The following is a 22,511-nucleotide window of genomic DNA, read 5'->3' on the forward strand; positions in this document are numbered from 1 at the left end:
CCCCAAATTCAATTTTCTTTCTATTTACTTTGTATATATTTATAGTAATTTCTAGACAACATAGGGACAATCTTTTTATAGTTGGAATAAGAATAATTATTATTTTTTCTTCAACAAGCATCATTAATATTTTCTTTTATTATAATATAATTTTGGTTCACATACTTTAAAATCTGAAAATAACTCTTAATTTTCGTCATTTCAATTGTTAGTTTATTACTGATTTTCTCAAAAACTTTTTAGGATCTTTTTTTTGTGAAATTCTTATAAATAAAAAAATCTAAAAAATATTTACATTTTATAAAAAAAAAAAATTCCAAAAATGGAAGTTTTTAATATAAAATGTAAATAATTTTAAATATTTTAAATATTCTTTTTTAAAGTTTCACCATAAATTTTGAAAATCTATAGTGTAATTTATTGTAGGAAAATTGATTTTATTATTTAACCAATTTGATTAAAAAAAACTAATTTTGATCGACTAAATTTTATAGATTAGGAAATTAAAAAAAAAAATTGGTTATTCAAAAGTAAAAAATTAAGATTGAACAAGTATGATGACCAAAATTCTATTTTACTTTTTTTTTTTTAGAAAATAAAAATAATAATGAAGGAAAATTATTTCAAATGGTAAAACTATTGAAAATATTTACAAGATATAGCAAAATTTTAGAACTATCAATAATAAATGTTAATAGACACTGATATAGTCTATCAGTGTCTATCAATATCACTATCAACATCTATAATTCATAGTTCTAAAATTTTATTATATTTTGTAAATATTTTGGTTTATTTTTTTTATATTTAAAAATAGTCCAATAATGAATATTAAGCAAACCGAAACTGGAAAAAAAAAACTGAAAAATATTGAATGTCACTTTGATATGTGGTGTGTAGAATTCTCAAAATTTTCCTTTTATTTAAACGTTACTAATTGATTAATGCTTGAAGGAAGAAAAAGGAAAGACATTCTTTTATTATTCGAAAATTTAATGCGTTTCTTAAATAAGTATTATAAAGATAATTACAATTACTTAAAAAAGAATATATAAATACAATAAAATTGGTAAAAATACCATCAAATAGATTTATAGTCTTATACTTTAGAAGTTGTATACATCAATTAAAACCATAAATTAATAATCGTATTATTTGAATCTTAAACTTTTAGAAGTGTGTTGATTAGGTAACGGTATGAATTTATATTGTGGGGTCGTTGTATAATTGATCTTCACCATTGTACAGAGGAGTTTGTGTTGTGAATAATCGTGTAATAATTATGAAATACGGTGTGTATTAATAAATATTTTGAAAATCAAATTTATCATAAATGTATGGAATAATTACCTTAAATAAAAATACATATATGAGAAAAGTAGAAATTCGAAACTGAAAATTAATTCGGCAGAGATAATATTAAATGTTGATAGAATTTGCAAGGAGAAAAAAAAGCGAAAAATCCAATCAAAAGTTGAAAATTTTCATAAACATTTACATTGAAATATGAATGGATTTTTAAAAAAATAATGTAATTTAAAGAATTAATTACAAAAATAGGATTATTATGAAACTGTTTCGAAGTTAAATAAATTGTGCATCATGTCCATGCATAAGTTAATGTATGTAATGCATCCATGATTAGGTGTAAATCATGTATCACGAATAAGTTACATGACCCGAACAACATCTACCATGTTATGAGAAAAATCGTGGACGTCGTACATGAGTTTCACAAAAATCATGTACCATTGGTATTTCGTGTAATTATTTCACAAATTTTTTATCCTAAATTTGTCAATAGTTTTGATCCCTGCTCCCAGTTACAAATTCTTTTTACATGATTATTGGCTTGATTTCTTGTTGTTTATTCTTCAAAAACATAAATAATTTATTAATTTCCACTCTTAAATTATAAAACATACAATAAATTATAAGGTTAAATTACAAGTCTAGTCCTTTAACTTTTCAAGTTTGTGTCTAGTTAGTCTTAAACTTTCAATTTGTGTTAAATCGATTCTAAGATCCTATTTGATAATTATTTGATTGTTTGTTTTAGTTTTTGAAAATTTAGCATATAGATACTACTTTCACCTCCAAACTATGAAGCATAGATGCTTCATGTGAGGTAAAGAATCAGTATTAGATACGTATCATATACCGATACTTCCAGATACTTTCCAGATATGTATCTAACACGCAATTTGACGTATCTATTTCTACGCGTACTTTTTTTTAAAAGAAAAAAAACAAGTAACTCATCTAATCTTTCTCCATCTAAAATTAGGCAACCTATTTAAAAAGTTCACTACTCGAGTCCAAAACTAAAAGAAAAATAAATAAATAACGGACCAAACTGTAGACTAGAATCATCTAATCTTCATCTTCACATTTGAGTCCCCACAAAGTCCACTAAAATATAAACCATTTGGATATCTTCAACAATAAGTTTTTCATTTATCTTCATACTTCTCTCTCTAATCTTTTTCTTCTTCTTTGCAATATGAGTCACTTTTCTATTGCATTTTATTAACTATTATACTTTATCATCTTAGATATTTCTTTTTTGGTATTGTACTTTAGTGTTTGTATTCTATTTTGTGCTATTGTTATTAACTTGTATGCTAAATTTATCTATATCCTATATTTTTTAAAAGAAAAAAAATGTATCTTCAATGTATCAGTATCGTCATTTTTTAGAAATATATATATTAAAAATATATAAAAAAAAAATGATGTATTCTTAGACGTATCCGTATCTTAGCTTTTTAGAAATTGACAAATCACAGTATCTAATCGTATTCGTATTGTGTAGCCGTATCTGTGTCTGTGCTTCATAGCCTCCAAATTTCTTCTTTTGTTATATATTTTTTACCAATAATTTAAAAAACCAAGCGAAATTTTGAAAACTAAAAAAATATCTTTTGAAAACTTCTTATTGTTTTTTGAATTTGACTTAAGAATTCAACCATTGTACTTAAGAAAGATGCAAATCATTGTAAGAAATGAGGAGGAAATATGTTTAATTTTAAAAAACCATAAACAAAAAACAAATGATTACCAAATGGCTAGGAAGTATAGATACTTCTAATTGTGCAAAGAATGGATATAAGATGTGTATCAGGTATGGATACGTTCACTTACGTGCTAGATACGTATCTGATATGCGATTTGAAGTATATGATTTATTTTTTTATTTTTTATTTTATTTTCAAATATGCATATCTGGTTGAAGATATGTGAAAGAATACACTGTTTTTTTTTTTAATTTTTTTTTTAAAATTAAGTCGAACCACTTAAAAAGCTTAACCTGTGCCCATTTTATTTAAGTGTGCTTAGATGTGATTTTAAAATCATCAAAATCACTTTTTTTTTTTTCATTTTTAAAATCACTCAAACTACATTTTTATTTACTCAAAATCAATTTGGTTTTCAATTTTACACTTTTAAATGCAATTTTCATATCACAAAATTAATTTTGAAGGATTAAATATGTTTCACAGTGATTTTGAAAATGACAAAAATAATTTTAACCATTTTAAAATCACTTCCAAACATAGATGTCCACTTAAATTGAGCAACCCAAGAACAAAACAAATTAAAAATGATAAAAACATAAAAAGTTAAAAGAAAAAACCCAAAACATTATTAAATTTTCATTCTTATATTCTCTCTCACTATCTAAATCATGATTCACACCCCCCTTCATTCTCAATTTCATTATTTAATCTCCATCTTCTACTTCTTTCCTATCGTCTACTCTAGTCGATCAATCAGCACTCGACGTTACTAGATTTTTTTTTTCAAGTTTTCACTTTCTTCTTGAATCTATTTTAATGTAACTTAAAATAAGTATTATAACAATTAATTGGGCATGATTATATATATATACAATAGCATATTTTCAACGTATCTGTATCTTAGTTTTCAGAAATTGGCGTATCACCGTATCGTATCGTATTCATATCCATGTTTGTGCTTCTTAGCCAAACAGGTTCTAAACTTTCAATTTCATGTCTATTATTAAGTTTTATACTTAAACTAACTAATATATTATTAAAAAAATCTGACTAATAAATGTATAAACTTTCATTTTTGTGTTCTATAGATCCCTAAAATCTTAATTTTGTATTTAAGAGGTCATCTTTGACCTACTATTCAAAATTTGAAATTTTAGGGTTATGTAAAATTCAATTTTGCTCATATCGACGTTGATTTTACTTGTTGAAAGATTAATAGAAATAATTTTCTCATAAAATATATTGAAAAAAATTATTGGATAAGTTAAATAATATAGTTATCATGGATTTATCCAAAACATAAAAACTCGTAAATGACCTTATTAAATCAGTTATTTTTTTACCATTTTTCTATTACATTTATATGTATAGGGCTCTTATATAAAATTTATGGACAGCTGAATTTAAGCCACTGGTCACACTAATTCCCTTCTAATATGTTTTGTATTTTTGTATATTTTTTTCTTTGAAGTGTATTTTAATTTTCCTTACCCTTTTGCTCTTTAGTTTTTATTAGGAAAAGCAAGCCTAGAGTGATATAGACAAAATAAGAGATGGCAGTGTACTATTTTACCAAAATAAGAAGAAAAGAATTTAATATATAGCATAATAAATATTATAATAATAAATAGATGCTTATTGCTTAGTGCCCCAAAAGTCATGTGTCACCCTTCATATTATCCATGTGTCTTGTAATTATTCATATTTGGTGTCCATGTAAGTCCACATCCTACTTGCCATTTTGTCTATAAATATGCATTTGGTGGATCTTAAAATCATACATATATTTGTGAGAATTCTACTTCAATATTCCACTAGTTTTCATATTATCTAATTTTATAACTTTAGTTATTTTATGCTTTTAGTTATTTTATTTTATATATTCAATATTATTATATTACATTTTCTCTATATCCGTGTTCTCATTGTGCTCCTTAATTTTACAACACGTTATCAGCACGAGCTCTTGTCGTTTTCTCCGCTAAAGGTAGGTCCCAAAGTGCTGTCATGATAAATCTCACAAAATTAGAATTTTCCGCCCTTGATATTAACGACAATAATTATTTGTCATGGGTACTTGATGCCGAAATCCATCTGGATGCTATGAATTTTGGGGAGACTATTAAAGAATGAAATACGGCATCCAGTCAGGACAAAGCAAAAGCTATGATTTTCCTTCGTCATCATCTCCATGAGAGATTGAAAATGGAGTATCTTACAATAAAAGATCCTTGTATCTTCTAGAAAAATTTGAAAGAGAGGTATGATAATAATAATAATAATAAAAAAACAGTTATTCTTCCTAAAGCTCGTTATGAGTAGATGCATTTGAAGCTACAAGATTTCAAATCAGTAAGTGATTACAACTCTGCATTATTTAAAATCAGTTCGAAAATTTTGTTATGCGTAGAGAAAATTACTGATGCCGATATGTTAGAGAAAACATTTTCTACATTCCATGTCTCGAATATGCTCCTGCAGCAGCAATATCGAGAGAAAGGTTTTAAACAGTATTCTGAATTAATTTCATGTCTTCTCGTGGCCGAACAAAATAATGAGTTATTGATGAAGAACCATGAATCTCGACCAACTGGAATAACACCATTCCTTGAAGTGAATGATGTGAATGTTACTAATCGTGGTGGAGGTTGTGGTCGTGGTCAAGGTCATGACCATGGTAGAGGAAGAAATAATAATTATTTTCGTGGTGGTCATTCTAATCATTTAAATTTCAGAAGAACCACACAAAATGATGATCACAAAGGAAAAGTTCCACAAGATAAAAGTTCAAAGAGTGTTGAAAATAAATGTTTTCGATGCGGAATGACTGGGCATTGGTCAAGTACCTGTCATATGTCAAAACACTTAGTTGATCTCTATCAAGCCTCCTTGAAGGAAAAGGGGAAAATGTAGAAGCAAATTTTGCATATTGGATAATGATATATTTGACTCAACTCATATGACAAATTTGGATGTGGAAGACTTCTTTGAGTCTTCTGAAGAGAAGATTGGAGTAGTTGATGGAACATCATGTAAACCTTGAACCCTAATTTCCCTACTTGTGTATGTTTACTACTGAGACTAGTATGGTGAGTAGGTTAATGTGAGGATTAATGTTTAATTGTTGGAAAAATGGTGAAAAGTTAGAAGAAATATTTAAGTTTGGGAAGCTTGACTCTCGGGTGAAGCTAGAAATTGGCTAAGTGTTGTATGTAGCCCATGTGTTGGCTTTGTGTTAGGCGTTGGAGTTGAGCCATGGGCGTTGGCCTTACTTATTTGTTGAGGATAATTGGGCTCTTAAGGAAGCCAAGTGTGGTCGAGTGAGGAGAATCCATGCATTGGTTGTGCACACCAAGAGGAGTAGTGTTGAGAGTAAGCAACCCTATGCATGGATAAGGCATGCGGCAACCAAGTGTGAGGTCAGTATGCGTGTGGCAGAATCATGTGTGCATGAGCGTGGGCGCTGGGAATTGAAGTGTTGCACATGGACGATCGCATAGATGCTTACGGGGCTGCACGATGTGCTAGACAATAACGCTAGATGATAAGCGTAAGCACTAGAGGATGAGCGTCTGTGCTGGATGATGAGGAGAGCGAGAGATAGACGATGGGTGCACAACTAGTGAGGCTTTGTGTGCGTGCAGGCTAGGATAGGCATTAAGCGCAAGGTGCTGGCTATTCACTGTGCATTAAAGCTATGTGCTGAAGTAAGGCTGGGTGTGCATTGATCAAGCTTGGCATGCGATGAGTAGAGCTTGTGTTGGTCAGGCATTGCAAAGTTGAAAGGGCTGAAGTTGCAATGATGATTGAAGCTGAGATGAGGCCAAAGCACAAAGCACATGCGTTGGAATAGGTTTGCGTGAGAACTATGGTGTGCATTGAACTTAGCGTTGATAGTAGGTGAAGTAATCAGTCTTAAACCACTAATTAAGGGGCACCAGCTGCCCTAATCTCTGGAATTAATTTCACTTGAGCTGGAGGTGTCATGCTAAGCATTTATAATAAACGGTGGGAGGCAGTACAAAATGGAGGATGAACTTCAGTTTGAACAATTCTTTCGTGCAAATTGAGAGCTCTTGGTGTCTTTGGGATACTCAATGAGTCTAGTTTTAAAGGCAGTGCTATTGGAAGATGACGATGCGGACATATTAATTGCTCCATATATTGATTTAGACTCACATGACTTGTCTCTTGCTGTTGTTGATGCTACCAAAGTAGATGAACCTTCTTCTGACTTCGATATATTTGATTTGCAGGTACAAGGGACCGAGCTGAAGGCTCTCCCTAGTCATTGGAAATATGTGTACTTAGGAGAAAGGAATACCCTTCCAGTCATAATTTCTAGAGAATTGACACGGGCCCAAGAGGAATCCTTGATCGACATCCTGAAAACTTATAAAGAGGCCATTGGGTGGGCCTTAGATGATCTTAAGAGAGTAAGCCCTTCCTTTTGCATGCATAGAATCACTCTAGAGGAAGGAGCCAAATCCATAGTCCAATCCCTCAGGAAGCTCAATCCTAACTTAAAAGACATTGTTCTCAAGGTAATAATCAAGCTTAATGAGTTAGGGATCATTTACCCCGTTCTTGATAGCAAGTGGGTAAGCCCCATTCACATTGTTCCTAAGAAGACCGACATGACCATTGTAGATAATGACAAAGGGGAGATGGTGCCAATGTGTGTGCAAAACGGATGGAGGATGTGTATTAATTTTTGAAAACTAAACAAAGTCACTAAAAAAGACCACTTTCCTATCCCTTTTCTGGATTAAATGGTGGAACGACTCACTGGAAAACCATTTTTCTGCTTTCTTGATGCTTTTCTGGATTCTACTAAATCCCCATCACCCAAGAGGACCAAGAAAAGACCACGTTCACTTGCGCTTATGGTACAATGCCTTCAGACGTATGCCATTTGAGCTTTTTCAATGCCCCAGGTACGTTCCAAAGGTGTATGATGAGCATATTTTTAGATTTTATAGAAAAGTGCATAGAAGTGTTTGTTGGGGTTGATGCCCTAAAGTCTTGTGTCTTGTAGTCTGTAAACAGTTTGTATGAATGCTTGTGTTGTATAATATATGATATTTACTTCACATCTTGATTTTGCTCAGTTGTATGTTTTATTTGCTTCACCACAAACCAATAAACATAAAATCCCTGGTTATCTATATGTAACTTAAACACATGTATGTGGTGACATAAAAGTAGATCATGTCTTGAGTGATAACCAAAATGGTCTGTAGTATATTGATATAGGAGGAAAACCTTATCCTGGTAACGCTATGGATGCGACCTGCTTTGTGGAATGGTCACAAGTGTTGTGACTTGTCACAGATGGTCTGATCCTGATAATTCGTGTAGGGGATATGCGAGCGGGGGCGTCCTATATAAAGAGTTTGTATAAGATCTGACCACGAAGTGTTAACGTCTCGTTATATAACACCGTTCATGACAGAGACTTCACTTCACTAGAATGACCATAGGTAACATGACCTCAATCCTGATTGAGTTGGAAACTCCTGCCATTGAGGGCGGTCCTTCGATTTATATGGGTGCGAGTGGCCAGGTCACTGATTTAAACCTACCATTTTGGGGATTCGTCTGATTTGGGAGTTGGGAACTCAGGTACACAACACTCCTTCCCGAAGCAAGGGTAAGTAGATAGATAGCTCCCTTAAGGCTGATTTTAGGGCTTGAACGATGTGGCGCCACACACTTTCTCTTGGCTCGAGAGGTGTTCACACATAGTTGGACTATGTTGTATTGTTCATTAGAGGAATTAGTAGTACTTAAGAAGTGAGATGTAACTACATGGGAAAAACGATAAATTGACCCAGTTGTACTTACAGGCATCTGTGAAGGGTCATCGTACTCATGATTGGTTATATCCGATGGACACAGAAATATATCTGTGGTAAAAAGAGTTCAACTGTTGGTCTTTAGTGGAATGCCTGACAGTTAATAGATGGTGGATCTCGTGGCTAAAGAGTTTAGTCAACTATTCACGGACCGTTAGAGCTTTGAGCCACAGGTCCATTAGGTCCCCTAGGTAGCTTGGATAAAGTCGAGAATCAGTATTTGGGTCAATTTGAAATGTTCAAATTGATAAGAGGGAGTTCGATTATATATGATATAATTAGACTGGTTAATTATATATGATATAATTGAGTAAATGTATGAGATATATTATTTTGGAGGAAATTAGAAATAAATATGATTTATATCAAGTAGAGGAGAAATTACTATCGTAGATATGTGATATCAAAGTATAGGGTAAGAATATAATATGATTATATTCATTAATTATTAAATTGGTTAATTATATAATAATTGGCCTAAAATTTCTCTTGGACGTACGTTAGTGGGAGTAGTCGCATTCAGTTATGGTAACCGAAGAATAAAATAAAAATTTGTTTCATTTTGCAAAGGTTTGAAAAAATTGGCATCTGTGTGGAAACGCAAACAATCACATAGTTGAGAGCCTATACGATATTCGCTCAACACCTAAACGATCGCACACCTCGCACCTAAACAATTGCACGCTAGTCCCTAAACGATCACTTAGCTTTTCTAAACATCGCATAATGTGCCGTGTTTTCTAAACGATCGTTTACCATTTACTAAACGATCGCTTAGTAAAACCTACACGATCGTGTAGCTTCTTCTAAACGATAAGCATTTAGCTATACGATAGCTCTTTTTCTCTCCCACTTGCTCATCATCTACATGATTTATTCTTTCTCCAACCTCTACCAAACTCACCAAAGACCACACTTTGGATTCTCACTCCGAAAATACCAAGAGCTCCATTTTGGTGGTGTCGTCCTGCTGCTGTTCACTTGTTCGTGATTGTTCATGTTGCTGTCGTTTGTGTAGATGATCGTGCTGCTACAAACGACTTGTTTTCTCGACGATAGAGATCGCGTAGAGGTCTTCCGCTGCGTCAGAGTTCCAAACTTGAAGAGGGCCTTCAATTGGTATGAGAACTCTTTCCCTTGTATTTTAGTGTTCAAATCATGCTTTTAATTAGTGTGAATTTGCATAACTGTATGTTAGATGTATATGTTATATTTTAGTCATGATGAAATCGAAAAGATCTGAACGTACTCATGGATGCTCTTCGTTAAGAGATCCTTCAGTGTTTATGGATGATTTTACAGTTTACGGAGAGTCTTTTTAGGATTGCTTGCATAACCTTAGTCTACTTTTAAAATGATGCATTGAGGCTAATCTTGTCTTAAATTATGAAAAATGTCACTTTATGGCTTCCCATGGTATTGTGCTAAGGCATTTAGTTTCTACAAAAGGAATTGAGGTAGATAAAGCTAGGGTGGATATTATTACTAACCTCCCCTATCCGACATATGTTAGGAAAATTCGTTCTTTCCTTGGAAGTGTAGGTTTTTACAGGCGGTTCATCAAGGATTTTTCGAAGTTGGCATTACCTCTATCGACATTATTGCAGAAGGATGTTCCCTTTGAGTTTGACAAAAAATGTCAAGAGGCTTTCGACACTTTAAAGGAGAAGCTGACCACTACCCTAATTTTGCAACCTCCAAGGTGGGATGTGCCATTTGAGATCATGTGCGATACTAGCAATCTAGCTGTTGGAGCGGTGCTGGGAAAAAGGGTCGATAAGAAAAGCCACGTCATATGCTTTGCATCAAGGACCCTAAACCCCAACCAAATTAATTACACCATAACTGAAAAAGAATTTTTGGCCATTGTTTTTTATTTAGATAAATTTCGTTCTTACATCATTGGATTTCCTGTCACTATCTTTACTCACCACGCTGCTTTCAGGTATCTGATGACCAAGAAGGAGTCAAAACTTCGATTGGTCCGTTGGATTGTCCTTCTCCAAGAGTTCAATTTGACCATCAAAGACAGAAAGGGGGCAGAAAACTTGGCAGCTGACCATTTGAGTAGGATAGTACAAGAAGAAGAGCCTATACCCTATGTGAGGACTTTCCAGATGAGTTCCTATTCCATATCGATGCACTCACTCCATGGTATGCTGACATGGTTAATTTCCTAGTAACAAGTAAGTTCAATCACGATATGCCTAGTTCTAGAAAGGCCAAATTGAAAAGTGATTCGAGATACTTTGTTTGGGAACCACCATACCTTTGAAAGATTTGTTCTGACCAAATCATTAGGAGGTGTGTCCCAAATGAAGAGTTTGAATCAATGTTCACCTTTTGTCATGAGATTACTTGTGGGGGGCATTTTAGTCCTAGGAGAACTACTAGGAAGGTCTTGGATAATGGGTTGATTTGGGATTCTCTGTTCGTCGACTGCTTTGCATTTTGTAAGTCTTGTGAGAGGTGTCAGAGGTCAGGATCTTTGTCTAGAAGGAATGAGATGCCTTTAAATTCTATTTTTGTATATGAGATCTTTGATGTATAGGGTATGGATTTCATGGGCCATTTTCTTTCTTCATTTGGCTACTTATACATTCTTATAGCAGTTGACTATGTTCCGAAGTGGGTCGAGGCAATCTTCACTCGGACTAATAATGCTACTGTGGTTTAAGGTTTCTTAAGAGCTAATATTTTTTTTCTTCTAGATTTGGTATACCTCATGCTATAATCAGTGATTAGGGTGCTCATTTTTGCAACCAGACCATCGAGGCACTCATGAGGAAATATGGAGTACACCATCGTGTTGCCACTCCGTATCACCCTTAGACGAATGGACAAGCTGAAATATTAAATCGAGAGGTCAAAAATATCCTGGAAAAGATGGTGAACCCAACTAGGAAAGATTCGAGCACACGCCTTGAAGATGCTCTTTGGGCGTACAGGACTGCATTCAAAACACATATTAGAACAATGCCCTTTAAGCGGGTCTATGGTAAGGCGTACCAGCTACCAGTCCAGACCGAGCATAGAGCATATTGGATTGTCAAACAGTGTAATATGAACTTGGTGCAAGCCGGTGAGCAGAGACTGCTAGAGCTACAAGAGTTGGAGGAATTACGCTTGGAGGCCTATGAGAACTCAAGGATCTACAAGGAAAAATCAAAGTAAATTCACATAGAGGCCTTTTGAGAAAGGAATTTTGGGTTGGGCAGAAAGTGTTACTTTATAATTCTCATCTATCACTTATGCCTGGTAAACTGAAGTTTAAATGGCTTGGTCCCTTTGAGGTAATCAATTTATTTCCCTATGGTGTTATGGAGATCTTAAGTCTAGAAACTGGGAAGGAATTCAAAGTGAACAGGCATTGCTTAAAAATTTTCAATGAAGGAGAAGCCAACTGTGTTAGTGCAAGCTTCTTGTTGGCTCCACCTTCCATCACTTAAGCTCGTATCACCGGACATCTAGCAAAGGACGTTAAACGTTGCGCTACCTGGAGGTAACCAAGAGTTTTATTTGCTTTCTTTTCTTTCTGCTTTATTTTTCTTTTTATTTTCTTTTAATTTAAAATCTCGGCTGACTACATTTACCTTCTTTATAAGAGATGTGAAATTTTGACTCTTGAGGTATAAGATGATCATGCCTATGTTTGAAAATCCAGGGGAGTTTTTATATTCCCTCTTTCCCCTTTTTCTTTTTGTCCTTAGCATGATACATTGAGGACAATGCATAGTTTTTAAGTTGGGGGTGGGTGAAGCATGCTTCGCGTGATTGAAAAGTAAATTGAATCTGTCATGGTGGGTGCCTATTTTTGTTTGCTCTGTTTACTGTCTCCTTTCAATGACATATTGATGATGCACTTAATAGGTTGCCTGTTCTTAAAAAGAGTAATTTTCACAATTTGAGCTTTTTATAAACATTTTTTTTCATGAGTCCCATATTAAATGAACCTAAGTTAAAAAAAAATTTCAGTTTTAAATCCTTTAAAGTCTTAGAAACAGATTATCTATCTCGGATTTTCGTTGTCACCTCGAAAGGCTTGGCTTAGGAGTAAGTTTTAGTGCATGAGAGTAAAACTAGATAGTGAAAAAATAATAATAAATAAGCCTAGTGTGTGTGAAAAATAAAAGAGAAATATACTAGTTGGAAAAAAATATTAAAATGAGGCATTTCGACATGTTTGCAAAAAAAATAATAGTGTGCGTATGTGCATGGATAGAGGTGAAAAGAGCTACCTTCGCTGTGTCTTGTTAGGGCCTGCGAGAAAAGAGCAACAGGTTTCTGACGGTTTAGTGTGAAACTAACCCTCTAGGTAAAATAAATGCCTTTTATTTTTTGTGTGCGTGAGTTTTTGGGCTTTCCTTGATAGTGTTACTCTTTGACTAGCAATATCAGTATGTCTCTAGTTGATGATCGAGCCAGAGTAGAGGAAATATGAATCAGGAGATGGATAAGACTTTTCCGGGCACTTTACGATTTCTGAAAATTTTTTCTTAGATTCTCATTTGTGCATGGTTTTGAATTGAGTGATTATTTGGTTTGATTTATTATGCGGTCCTATAGACTGTTGAGATTGGAGGAAGGATTCGTAAATAGAGTGAACATTTTCTTATTAAAATCCATGACTGAATTTTATCTTGCTTGGGACGATCAAGTCTTAAGTTGAGGGTATTTGTTAGCTCTAAAAAAGTGCTAAATTTATGGCCTTAACTTCCTATATTTGGGTAATTCCTGGATTTTGTTGTCTTATTTTATAGGAGAATTAACCCTATGGAGTAGACATGTGGAAAAGACAAAGTATTGAGCCAAAAGAGCAGAAAAACTGGAGTCTAAACGTACTAAATCGAGTTGAGTTGAAAAAGGACGATTTTCCCTTGCGCCAGTGTTACAATGCTCATATTAAGCCTAAGTCCAATGCTCATTTGACGTTGTAAGGCAATAGCATTAGGAGCAGGGCAGAGTCGCAATACTGCCTTGAGCATCATGACGCTCCGGAGTTGAGACACTGCCACCGTCGCAACATCCCCTAACGCTGAGGACCTGGCGCTGGAAGACAGAAGTGCAGCGTCGCAATGCTCCTCTTGAGCGTTGCTACGCTACAAACTTTGACGAAAAATCAGAGGGGCACGCGGCGCAACCGAGCGTCACACCTATCATCGCAACACTTGCTTGATGCTTATTGAAGAACATTGCAGTGTTGCGACGCTTAACCCTAGTGTTGTGACGCTACTGGGATGCTAGAAATAGGACCCTCGAGGTTAGTCCGAGAGGACGACTCATTCGAGAACCAGCCCGAATAAAGAGTAATTTGAGAGTTTTGTCCAGTTTTTGAGTGTTTTGAGTAAAATTTTGAGCAATTATTGGTATAGTCAGTCTCGATTATCTTTTTTTTTATCATTATATTCTAAATATGCCTTTTAGAGCTAAATTATTTTCTTGAGATAGTTTGTATATCTTAATTCTTGAAGGCCAATTAGTTTATTTTATTCAATTGTTGTGAACCCTTTAAGGGATTGGTTTTTTTATTTTTTTATTTTTTTTTATTTTTAATTGAATTTAATAAAATTTTCTGACAAATTGATTTGTTGAATTTCAAGTTTGTAAAATCTTTCTAACCTATGCATCGTTGATCGATTAAGTTGCAAATATTTGGATCGCATGGTTAAGGTTTAGACTTTTTCTTGTCGAGTTCATGTGGGTCCTAATATAATCTTTCCCAAATAAATCATGCAACAAGATATGACTTTCCAGCTTGTTGTATGTCTCACATTTGAATCCTTTCTAATTGCTTTTCAGTTTTAACGTGGGTGTCGCTAATAAGGAAAAGTTTTTAAACTGAATTATGGCTGATTTAGTTTTTACCAAAAATTGGCTAATTGGGCTATTAGAATTTCTAATAGGCTGAGGGGTTTACATAATTGGAAAAAAAATTAACTAGTGCCTAAGGATAGAAAATAAAAAGCATACAAATTAATCCCAAGATCTTATCTCAATTTTATTCAAACCCTTTTTCTATACTTGCTCTTGTTTCTTTTCTCTATTTGTTTAATTTTCCTCATCAAAACTAAAACCATCAAAACTCCTTTTATTTGAAATTCGTACATTGTCTTGGATTGATTCAATAGTCTCCCTGTGGATTCGACCCCGATCTTACTGCTTTGTTACTTCTGTGGTACAAGTTTTAGATCGGTGAAAATAAATTAAATTTGTTCAAATTTGGGGTAACGATATCGATGTCGAATCCCGAACACTATGAACTCCTGTTTATTTGAGATTATCCTTAGATTTGTATAGGTGAGGATTGGCTCAACAGCGTCGGCTCAATAAGTCTCCCATTTTAGGGGTAAGACCGGGTAGATAGTTGAGAACATAGGGTGCAATAAGGAATTCACGAGGGATAGGAGAAAGATTGTTCTCTTAAGTACTGAATCTAGGTCTTGAACAAAGGACCCCACCCTCTCATTGGCCCGAGAGAGATCTAGCTTAGTGATTGGATCACAAACTAATTGTTCATTAGAAGATTAGTGGAACTTAAGGAGAAAGATGTAATGTCGGGGGTAAAATAGTATCTTGACCCAACCGTTATTACGAACAAACTGTGAAGGGTCGACTTACTAATTATGTTAAATCAAGTGGACACAAATATATCTACAGTGAAGAGAGTGCAACTATGGAGCTATAATGGTATGACTTGATAGTTAACGAATACTAATTACTTTGGTCCAAAGAGTTTTAGCCATAAGGTCCATTTACTAGCTCGTAAAACTTGAACACCTTGAATTAATAAATTGAGTGAATTTGGAATAATATCAATTTGAATTGTTCAAATTGAATTTCGATTTGAAATGTTCAAATTAAAATTAGGGTTTGTATAATTATATTTGATATAATTAATTAATGTTTAATTTATTGAAATTAAACGAAATTGGAGAGTTTATAATATTGAAATATTGATTTAAATATTAATTACATGAATAGGATTCATATTTAAAATTAGTTGTGTGATTAATTTAACATTTGATATTAAATTGTTATTTAATTAATTAAAAATCAAATTAATTTTCAATTTCAATTCAGTTTGAGAAATTGAATGTTGATGTTTTAAATTTAATTAATTATGAATTAATTAAATTAAATTTTAGTTAATTTTGGAATCAATTGAAATTTGTTTTTGAAAAACAAAATTGGAAATTTATGGTTTAGTGGGATTTTCTCGCAAAATTTCTTTGGAGAAGCTGTTTCCTCCTAATCACACCACCTATCCATTTGAACAATCAACTTTAGTGCAGGCATTCAGATGGTCTATCAATGCTTAAGGAGTTGATTAAAAGCTCTCCATTTTTGCTGAAGAGAAGTTAAGGTTGCTGGAAATGGTTTCTGCTGCAACTTTCATCCTCATCTGAAAACTCATCCTATTCCCTTCACAAATTCATTCTAATATGAGTTCCATCGCTCAAATTCAAGGTCGAGAATAGTAGAGAAGATCTCTTGGTAGTTCACTATTGAATTGGAGCTGGAATCACATGAAGAGCAGCTTGGAATTGGGAGAATTCATCAAAGGTATGTAGTTTAGAAACCTTCTTTTGAAGTTTCTGTTTAAGCATGCTTTTAGAACTCAAATTAAATGTAATTAGAGTGCTTATTAATTCTGTTTGATTCCGTTGCATGCTAGTAGATCTTAACACTACAATCGTTATCATATTAAGACTAAAGTGAGAATAATGTAGAATATCTATATATCATTTCCACTGTCTCAAATGAAAAATGTATATTGGAAGAGTTACCTGTTTTATCTTCTGGATTATATTATACTCATATACGAGTAATTGAAACATATGCAACAATGAACCTGAAGTTCATGAATCCAAACATATCTACTATTTGGCATGATCGATTGGGTGATTTAGGATCTACAATGATAAGGAGAATTATTGAGAATTCAAATGGACACCCATAAAAAACCAAAAGAATGTTCAATCTAATGAATCATCATGTGATGCTTGCTCTCAAGAAAAATTGATAATTAAACTATCACCAGCTAATGTGGAGACTAATTCACCTGCATTTTCAGAACGAATTCTCGGTAATATATGTAGACCTATTAACCCACCAAGTGGACCATTTAGATATTTTATGGTATTAATAGATGCATCCAATAGATGGTCACACGTGTGCTTATTATCAAGTTGAAATCTTGCATTTGCAAGATTACTTGCTCAAATAATTAAGTTAAGAGCGTAATTTCCTAATTATACAATTAAAACCATTCGTCTTGGTAATGCTGGTGAATTTACATCTCAAGCTTTTTATAATTATTGTATATCAATTGGGATAAGTGTTGAGCATCCTGTAGCTCATGTTCATACATAAAATGGTTTATGTAACATCCCGCACATTTTTTTTATATAATAATGCAATTTCAGTAAGTTATCCTTGGTAATTCAATAATTGCTTAGTTGGAAGGCATTTTTGGAATTTTGGACCTTAAGTGTAATTGCGAGAATTTAATTATTGACATTGAAAATTATTTATGTTGGAAATTGATGGCAAGAATAAATTCCATTTTGGAAAGGGAGGGATTTTAAAGAAATAATGTGGATTAAGAAAAGAATAAAATAAAATCTACTCTTTTATTTTTTTATTTTATTTTATTCAATTCTTTTCTTTTCTTTTCTTTTCTTTTTCTTTTTCTTTCCCTTTCCCTTCCCCTCTCCTTTCACGTGCAGCAGCCCTAAGCCCTCTTCCCCGATTCGAGCCGTCGCCCAGCCACCACGCTCTATCACTCATCCTCCGCAAGCTAGCTGCCTCGCCTCTTCAGCCGACCCAGCCCACTCTCGTCACGTCGCCATAAAAGCTCAGCCCTTCGCCATTTTTGCCCAACCGAAACCCACTTAGTCGTCCTTTCCCTTCAGCAGTGCGCCACCCTGGCCAAGACCCGATCTGCACTTCAGTCGTCGTTTCTGACTTTAGCTTTCGGCTGCCCCTCCACACTCGCCTAGCTGCCGATCGAAACGCAGCTGCTGCTACAACCGTCGACTCTAGCCCTATCTCTGTTTCACTACTATTGTAGCCAAGGTACCGCCTGCGCCCGCACTGTTTGCAGCGGTCCGACCAACTTCATCCGTCCTGTTGTGCCGTTTTCTTTCTTTCGGTCACGACTGTCGCCGCCGTTGTCATTTGGGTCTCGTTGGATTCTTGAATAAATTGGGTAAGAGTTGAGTTTTGGATTTTTCTTTGAGGGGTTTGATTATCCCATTTGGTTTCGGGTTAAAATTGTTAATCTCTTTATGTTTGGACTATAGATTCAAGGATTGGAGATTTTGAGACATTGCTTTGGAGTTTGAGACTATTTCCGATAGAAATTGTTCAGATTTGGTAAGTTTTTGGGTGAGTAGTTTGGTTGGTTGTCTTTTGGGTTAAGAGTACTTGTGAAAAATTAAGTTATTAATTTTGGATTCAAATTATGTTCAGGTTGGATTTGTGACTAGAGTTGTTGGATTGTATTGATTTTGTAGCATGGGGTACGTTCGGACCAATACACTTTAGTCCTAATTCAAGATTCATCTAGGTTAGGAGGAAGATTATTTTGCTCGTCGCTTAGACATAATTTTGGGTAAGTAATCTTACCACTGAAACTACCCACGGGCTAGGTTTTAGTTGTATGCTAGCATGATAAGTGTGTGTTATGGTAAATGTTAGCATGTTGATTGACAGTATGACCTGAATCAAAGTATGTTCTTGCATAAATTTTGATTTGTTTACATACACACCTAAGTGCTTGATCGTTAGTATGTGATAGTATGTGTTTTCATATGTCGATGTCTGATCTGCTGGTGTTGAGGCATACTTGCATGTTGTGGATTTATGATATAAGTTATACATGGATGATGTATAATATGTTATTAAGAATTATGTATATGTGATGAAGCCATGGTATCAAGGATTTTTATGTAGGATTTAGAACTGTACAATGTTGAATCATAGCACGTTAAGACTGTGTGAATATCCTCATTGATTAGTTAGATGCTCACTAGTTTGTGTTTCCTTCGGGATTCACCAGTTTGTGTTTCCTTCGGGATTCACCAATTTTGTGTTTCCTTCGGGATTCACCAGTTTTGTTTCCTTCGGGATTCACAAGTTTTGTGTTTCCTCTGGGATTCACCAGTTTTGTGTTTCCTTCGGGATTCACCAATTTTGTGAGCATACTTAACTACAATAGGATAGGACTCAGTCTCTCATCTATTATATGTATTTATGTGCCATATGCAGGTATCTAGAGAACATAGATGCCTAGCCTGACCCCAGTGGTGGGGCTACTTACTGAGTATTTCATACTCATTCTTTCTTATGTTGATGTTTCAGGTAAGGGTAGAGATGCACCAGCGATGGCGCAGCGGAATTCGTGATCGTGTTACTGGGACTAGTTTTTACGCTTCCGCATCATGAGATTTAGAGTTCTTTTCATGTTTATCTTAATGTTTAGTTTTGATGTTTGAAACTTATTATTAAAAATTATTTTTCATATGTATTTATTAACCTTTATGATTTATGGGTACCCTATTATTGTTGCATTTAATAAATGTCTTTTGAACTTCTCTTGTTTTAATTAACATTTATTTCAAATAACTGAGCGTCGTTTTAAATTCTTTGCATGCATTTATTTTAGTAACGACCTAACCTAAGTCCTAGGGGGTTGGGTCGTTACAGTTTAACAGAATTATTTATAAAACGTTTGCAATTAATTGCAAGACCATTACTTATGAGAGCTATGCCTCCTTCATCTGTTTGGGGACATGCTATTTTGCATGTAACGTCACTTATATACATTAGATTAGTAGCTTATCATAAGTAATCACCATTACAATTAGCTTATGGTCATGAGCAAAATATTTTCCATCTAAGAATTTTTGGTGTGCAGTATATGTTCCAATTGCTCCACCACAATGCACTAAGATGGGTCCTCAAGAAAGGTTAGAAATATATGTTGGATATGATTCTCCATCAATTATTAAATATCTTGAACCCCTGAGATTGGTGATGTGTTTACTACGCAATTTACTGATTGCCATTTTAATGAGACAAATATTCCAACATTAGGGGGGGGGATTAAGAAAATAATTTATTTACAAAATATAGCAAATCAATTACCATATGCATTTATAGATGCAAAGAAAGTAACTAAGTCGCATATACTAGCTACAAATGTTCCATAAAAAGTTGATATCCCAACACAACAAGTTGTCACTAATGAGTCAGGAACACGCCAGAAGCGTGGTAAACTAGTGAGTTCCAAAGATAAAAATCCTCGAAAATGAAAAATAATTAATAGTGAAAAAGACTTGGTTGAGGATGTAAATACCCATAAAGAAATCCTCGACATGACTAGGAGGAAAGTAAAAAAACTTAAAGATAATAATGAGATTTCAATAAACTATATCATGTCAGGAAAAAGATGGAATCTAGTGTAATTATTGACAACATTTTTGCATATAATGTTGCTCTTGATATTATATCTGAAAATGAGTATCTTGAACCAAAATCTGTTGAAGAATGTTGATATAGAAAATATTGGTTTCAATGGAAAGAAGAAACCGAGGCAGAATTAAATTTACTTTCAAAACGTTAGGTTTTTGGACTAGTAGTCCGAACACCAGAAGGTATTAAATCTGTGGTATATAAATGGGTATTTATGAGGAAAATAAATGAAAATAATGAGGTCACAAGATATAAAGAAAGTCTAGTTGCACAAGGTTTTTTTTCACAAAGACCTAGTATTGATTTTGAGGAGACGTATTCTCTGGTGGTGGATGCAATTACATTAAGATATTTAATTGACTTGACTATGTATAAAAGTCTGGATATGCATCTTATGGATGTAGTCACAACATATTTATATGGATCTCTTGATAATGATATTTATATGAGAATCCCAAAAGAATTTAAGATACCTGAAACATATACATCAAATTCCCGGGAATGGTATTCAATAAAGTTATAAAGATCACTATATGGATTGAAACAATCAGGACGGATGTGGTACAATCGCCTGAGTGGATCTTTTCTGAAAGAAGGATATCAAAATAATCCAATATGTTCGTGTGTTTTTATAAAGAAATCACAATAAGGATTTGCTATTATAACTGTATATGTTGATGACTTGAATATAATTGGAACTCCTGAAGAGCTTTCAAAGGAAATACAATATCTCAAGAAAGAATTTAAGATCAAAGATCTCGGAAAAACACAATTTTGCATTGGTTTGCAAAGTGAGCATTTAGCATATGGAATATTTATTTATTAGTCAACTTATACAGGAAAAATTTTGAAAATATTTTATATGGACAAAGCACATCCATTAAATATTCCAATGAAAGTCCGTTCATTGGATATAAAGAAAGATATATTTCGACCTCGAGAAGATAATGAAGAACTTCTTCATCCTGAAGTACTATATCTTAGTGCAATTGGTGCACTTATGTATCTTGCTAATAATACAAGACCAAATATTGCATTTTCAGTAAATTTATTAGCAAGATATAGTTATTTTCCAACAAAAAAACATTGGAATGGAATTAAGCATATACTTCGTTATCTCTGAGGAGTAATCGATATGAGTTTGTTTTATTCCAATAAATCAAATTTTGATCTAGTTGGTTATGCAGATTCTAGATATTTATCTGATCCACACAAAGCTAGATCTCAAACAGGTTATCTACTCACATGAGGAGGAACTGCTATATCATGGTTATTGGTGAGACAGACCATAACGGTCACTTCCTCAAATCATGTTGATGTTGAAATTCTTGTAATTCATAAGGCTAGTCGAGAATGTGTATGACTACGGTCAATGGCTCAGCACATTTGTGAAACATGTGGCTTGTCTTCAAATAAAAATCTTCCAACAATATTATACGAAGACAATATAGCTTGCATAGCCCAAATCAAAGGACGATATATTTTAGGAGATAGAACAAAACATATTTCACCAAAGCTTTTCTATACTCATGATCATGAAGAAAATGATGACATCACTGTACAACAAATTTGTTCGAAGGATAATCTGGCAGACTTATTTACAAAGGCATTACCAACCGCAACTTTTGAAAAATCGGTGCACAACATTGGAATCTTGAAGAAAATTGTGACATCATTGTACAACAAGTGATGATTTCATGAGGGGAGTAAATATATTGTATTATTTTAGGAGTATATATTTTATGAAATATGTACTCTTTTTCCTTCACTAGAGTTTTTTCCTAGTGGGTTTTTCATATTAAGGTTTTAACTAGGTATATTATATATATATGACATCTAAGGGGGAGTATTATGAATATTATAATAATAAATAGATGTCCATTGCTTAGTGTCTCAAAAGCCATATGTCACCTTTCATATTGTCCATGTGCCTTGTAATTATTCATGCTTGGTGTCCATGTAAGTCCACATCCTATTTACCACTTTGCCTATATAAATAGTGGCATTTGGTGGATCTTAAAATCATATATTGGTGAGAATTCCACTTCAAAATTCCAATAGTTTTCATATTATCTAATTTTATAATTTTATGTTTTTAGTTATTTTATTTATATATTTAATATTATAATATAAATATATTATTATATTATATTTT

The 22,511-nt window shown here is 33.5% G+C and overlaps 1 long non-coding RNA gene across 1 annotated transcript; it reads left to right on the plus strand.

Annotated features, from left to right (window-relative positions):
• Positions 1-17,445: 17,445 nt before the first annotated feature.
• On the plus strand, positions 17,446-19,305 carry LOC120074232. Its single transcript, XR_005480926.1, has 4 exons — positions 17,446-18,089; positions 18,184-18,256; positions 18,353-18,494; positions 19,244-19,305. It is a non-coding gene; the product is annotated as an uncharacterized LOC120074232 (long non-coding RNA).
• The last annotated feature ends 3,206 nt before the right edge of the window (positions 19,306-22,511 follow it).

This window comes from Benincasa hispida, chromosome 3 (assembly GCF_009727055.1).
Source record: "Benincasa hispida cultivar B227 chromosome 3, ASM972705v1, whole genome shotgun sequence".
In the NCBI taxonomy this organism is placed as follows: domain Eukaryota; kingdom Viridiplantae; phylum Streptophyta; class Magnoliopsida; order Cucurbitales; family Cucurbitaceae; genus Benincasa; species Benincasa hispida.